We start from the raw sequence: 5,435 nt of genomic DNA, 5'->3' as shown, positions 1-5,435 counted from the left end.
TACAGTAGCAATTTATTTCTTAAGTTAAAATTAATTCTAAATGTTGAGGGGATCTTATGCTTGTTTTGGGGGTTCTTTTGGATATATATAGTATCCATCTATGGAATTTTGCCTTAAATTCCTGAAACGGACTCTCTTCCTTAATTTGATTTCAGTGCAGATTTGATTTATTAACATATATAAATGGATATGCATATCTATATGCACACATACATGGTTGTTTATTTATACCTATAAATTTATAGGCATGGAATATACTTCTCTGTTATAAAATACATTAATGCAAATATTGTTATGAACCAACTATGTGAAGAATAGAGCAAATCCATGCTACTGGTTGGAATTTGCACAGAAGGATCTGTAAACAGTTTGGCACGACATGAATACGGTAATATAGAAAACAGAAAAAATTCAGACCTTCCCCCCCCCCAAAAAAAATCTTATGGGGTTATCTCTGAGTCTGGAAGCCATGCTAGAAGACTCCAACATGGAAGTTATATGCTTTGGGTGAAGTTACACATTACACTTAGACCATACTAAGGGCACTTAAAATATGAGTTTCTGCACATTAAAGCTCATTAACTCTTGCTGTGTGCTCTCTGAGCATCTCAAAGTTTATGCCTCTTCAAGCAAGAGTTAACTCTAGGCCGTGCTACCTAGCTCATGTCAGGGTAACTCTAGTCTGCTTCACAGAGAAAAAAAACAAGCACTTTGCAGTCCTCCAGCATCCCAAAACGTACCACTCCCAGCCCCTCCCACACCCAGAACAGGGATAAAGCCCAGCCATGCCCTTGTTTGCTAGCCCTCTAGAGGAAAGTCAGAGCTATGCAGGAAAAAACTGGTACTATCCCTTAACGTGCAACTGCTCACCATCTTTTCATTCCATCCAGGAAGAGCACACACCAACTGCTGAAGCTTCCTGAGCCTGACGAAGGGTTTTTGAACCTGAAAGCTTGCTTAATAACTATTCTCCAACCATTTGGGTTGGTCTAATAAAAGATATCAAATTCACCCAGGGAACCTTGTCTGCCTATGTCCTTAGACCAACACAGCTACAACCCAAACCCCTGCAACTGCTCACCATACATTCTAACTTTAACACTGCTAAACATGCCACAGATTTAGTATGGTCTAAGTGCAGTGTGTAAATTCACCCTTTAGAATTCATTGCATTTAGGGTTTAGGCGACATTGTACATACTAGCTGTACATACAACTTTTCAAAGATATTTGAGAAATGGTACATGGTTTTTACTCTGTGGGATCTAATGAAAAATCTTTTAATGTTTTGTATCTTCCTGTGGTGAGTAAAGCTTACCTTTCCTGGTTGAAGAAGAGGGAAAAAAAAGGTAACCTGCAATAGTAGAAGGCAAAAGAAAAAAGATTCAATTTTTCTTCCTGCCTCTCTCACTGCATCTACTTCTGGTAGCTTATGAAGTGTGTTCTGATAGCTTCCCATTCTCCTCACTCCATGGGCTAGCTTTTGTGAAAAAGTAGGGGATATCTCAATGTAAGTTAAAACAGGAGAACTGAGACAGCTGGTCCCCTGCAGCAATTATGATCTTCCTTCTGGGGCATCATAAGAGGTGCAGACCTGGGACCACTGTTTCCACCAGGAAACTTAACCTCAAAATTAATTAGCATAACATAACTTAAATTGGGCTTTCATTTTGGGGAATGCTTCACATTTCTTACACGTTTGTAGTTTTCATGAAAATCATGTTTGAAACTGATTTATGCATTTTGTATGGAATATTTTGTGAAGGTGGAGAAAGATGACTACAGAAAAGTGTATTCAGTATCCCGGTGTATAAATAACTTGAGCTTTGAGTATTACAATAGCATTGTTTTTGCTCTAAAACAATACAGAAAGTGACACCTACACCCTTTTCTAAGGGAGAAAAGCATTTCTTTTATTACCTGAATAAATTGCTTTAAGGGGAAAGAAAGTTGCTTTATTAATTGGGTTTAGATGCATCACAGGCTTCTAAAACCTTTAAATTCCATTTTTCCCATGGATACCTTAGAGAGTTGGTCAAGCTTCAGAAGCTCAGTGAACCAGGCAGATTTGTCAAGTTTTTCAAGTAAATTGCTAAGCTTAAGGCAACAGTAATTAGGCCTGGATAAACTACTCCCCAAGATTTAATATTTCCTTAAAAATTTAAGTATGGCCTACGAACATCTAAATGCTGTTTAGAAAGCCCTCTTCATTGATGAGCTGCTTGGCAGTTATCTGATGACATTAGCTCATTCTGAAACTTATACAGGCAGTCCTTGACTTACAACGTTTTGAGTTATAATGTTTCGCACTTGCAACGTTTATAAATTGACACCCTATTTCAGCTTTATGATGTCAATTTTGACTTTACAACACTTTATCTGATGCGGTGCCACACTAGCGAACAAGTTTTGTTGCGTCGCTCATCTCCCCGGAGAACATATGTCCAAACTTCCTGGTCACTTTCTTCAAGAAAGCAGACCAGACTCCAGAAAAACTTGCAGCCAAGACTCCTGAGAAGACTCCAACCAAGAACCCTTCAAAAAGTCCAACCAAGAGCCCTTCAAAAAGTCAGCAGTCATGTCAAAGAAGTCCTTCCAAATCAATATGATTACTATTTACAATATAAATACATTAATGTAGCTATATTACTCATCTATAATTGATCAAGTACAAAATTGTGGGTTATTTTTGGTGAAAATAGGGTATTGGGCCTTGGTTCAGGAACCAATCCCCCATTTATTACATTGTTTCTTATGAGAAAGTTGGTTCTGAGTTACAACGTTTTGACTTAAGACGCAGTTTTCAGGAACCAAGTAAGTTGTAAGTCCGAGGGCTGTCTGTCCGTGCTATTTCAAGCAGGGTACCACTATAACCATGCCATATATAATAGATAATTGAAGACAGAGAAAGAAGAATTTAAACCTTCTTTTGGCTACTGTTGGTTGGTATTGTAGTTGGCAGAATCAATACTTAGTACAGTTTGTATATGTATGTGTTTGAACTGTTTAGTATTCTGATTCTCAAAATCTTGCACTGTTGAGATATGTATTGAACCTGCTTTGTTCTTGTTAAATCTGTTCAGATTCTAGTTCAGAATATTCAGTGGCTCTATTTGACACTAGGCATACTATAATCTTCAAATTCCATTTTTTGTGAGTTGAGAGTGAGAACAAAACCAAGTGCAAATTTGATTTCTCCCAGATTTCTTCACGGCACTGTTTAGTTTTTGTAGATTCCACAGTTGTATTTCTGGGTGGGGAGCGGGGTGGGGGGGCAGGGAAAGGGGGGACTTTTTTTTTAAATTAGGCAAATTCAGAGAGAGCATAGAAATAAACTGAAGTTTCCTTCAAAAACTCATGGAAAAATCTGATAAACGTACCAGGAAGAGACAGTAGTAAGCACAAAAATATTTTGGACACAGTTTTGCAGATATTCCCTCTAAGGTGTGGCATGACCTTTCTAAAAATGGGCTGGAATGTGAAGAACATTAATTGACAACACTGGAGAGTTTTCGGTGTTCAATAAAGAATCATGAAATGTGTCCTTGCTTGAGGGATGAAATATTACACAGCTGAGGTGCTTGAATGAGCATATGGACTCACACCTTGTCAATCTGTTCAGCAGAGCCCTCTCTTGAAGAAAATGGTGTACATCTGTTTTGCAGTGTTGTCTGAGCAGAAGGAAGCTAGATATGGCTCCATCATCCATACAGTGTGAAACAGAACAATAAAGCTTTTATAAAAAGTCCTGAGTCAGAGCACCTGAGACAAGCTTGCTTTAAACACATGAATAGTGCCAGAGGCTTCCAAAGATTTATATTTCTTTTCTGTGTGCAGGGTGTTAAAATTCTGTTGGTTGTTTGAAAACAGCTTGTTTTTAGATTACAAATGATGTTACTTTATCAATAGGAATGTCTTGAATAATTCTAGCAACAGTAATTTATCTTTTAGATATTTCTTTCAAGACTGCTTTTAATTAAATTTGATTCACATGCATAGCCTTCCAGGTGGTAGCCCATTTCAATAAGTAAATGAAACAAAAATGTAGAGAAAAAAAATAGCATGTCCCAGGTGTTGGTTCTGTCTGAAAAATATTTCTGATTGCACAGGATATTTTAAAGGATAAAAGCTCAGAGGATAGTTCAGGTGGCTCCCAGGCATACATCAAACATAAGTAGAAACAGATCAGTGCAGCTGGTTACGGCCATCCAGATCTGTAACCTACACATAGCAGTTTACAGAAAACCAGTAGGCATAAGAAAGGAACTGCTTTAAACATGAACAGTAATATGGAGTGATTGGTGTTATCATTGTATTTGCTTTCCAGTATGCCTCCCCTTTTTTTTGACACATGCTCACTTCATTAGGTGGTATATCATAATTACAGGCCAACTGCCAGATATGAGTCTACAAGTGGCTAGATGTGACTTCATACAATTCTCAAGTGATATGGTTTCAGTGCAACATGCTTCTCAGGGCCTTGTTACACTTTACATTCTTAGCCGCGCAGATGTTGATTGGCTTGTTGCTAGTTTGGAGCAGTCACGCCTTCAATTTGAGTGGCACATCTGTGCAGTGGCCCTACTTTAATGGAACAGGAGCTGGGTTGTGCGGCTCAAGAGATAATCCTGCCCTGCAGTGGCATAAATTTGAGTCGCATAACGAGTACTTTAAACTATGTTAAGGTGTTAATGTGCAGACAATCTAGGGGTTAAGAGCTCCTGGAGCCACCCAAAATTACCATGTAACAAGTAGGGCTGTGCGAAGCTTCAGGTGGTGATTAGATTCGGAGGAGATTTGGCCCGATTTGGTGGCAGAATCCCTGAATCTGAAATTAATCAGGGGACCAATTAAAAGGTCCGAATCAATTCAAAGCTCTCTGAATCTTTGGAAAAGATTCAGAGAGCTTTGATGATTCGGACAGTCCCCAGTGGCTTCAGCAGGGAGCTGCAGCCAGACTCAGAGCTCGTAAATAGAGGAGGGGGAAGGAGGCTGAGGAAGTGGGGAGGGGACCATGGGAGGATCCCTGCCCTCACTGGCCCCGGTCCGGCAGGGGGGGAACCCTGCTGCCCCCTACTGCCCCATGCTGCATGGGGGGGCTCTTCCATGAGCCCCCTGCCCCTCCTCCGCTCCAGCTCTGGGGAATGAGAAAATGTTTCCTGTCCTGCAAATTTGGGCAAAAGTGGGCAAAATTAGACCAATGGATATCCAGGGGTCAAAAAAATGTGCAGCAGAAGAAAGCTGGGCAGGGCATGGTCCTGGAGGCAACCAGAGGATGGGTCCTCTACAGAGACACTCTGGTAGCAGGAGGCCCCAGAGCCCCTGCTACTGCCGGTGAGTAGAGGCTTTTTTTTTTTTTTTTAAAGAATGACTTTTGGATTTTTTTATTGGGGATTCCCAAAAAACTGATCTATTACCCATCAGTTTGGGGGCAGA

The 5,435-nt window shown here is 40.1% G+C and overlaps 1 protein-coding gene across 15 annotated transcripts in view; it reads left to right on the top strand.

Moving 5' to 3' along the window:
- Positions 1-5,435, top strand: part of MBNL1 (muscleblind like splicing regulator 1) — a 212,885-nt gene that overhangs the window by 31,370 nt on the left and 176,080 nt on the right. The gene's annotated exons all lie outside the window — the stretch shown is intronic.

The sequence above is a fragment of the Alligator sinensis genome, unplaced genomic scaffold (assembly GCF_000455745.1).
Source record: "Alligator sinensis unplaced genomic scaffold, ASM45574v1 scaffold1127_1, whole genome shotgun sequence".
Lineage (NCBI taxonomy): Eukaryota > Metazoa > Chordata > Crocodylia > Alligatoridae > Alligator > Alligator sinensis.
This window is presented reverse-complemented; position numbering and strand designations above follow the sequence as displayed.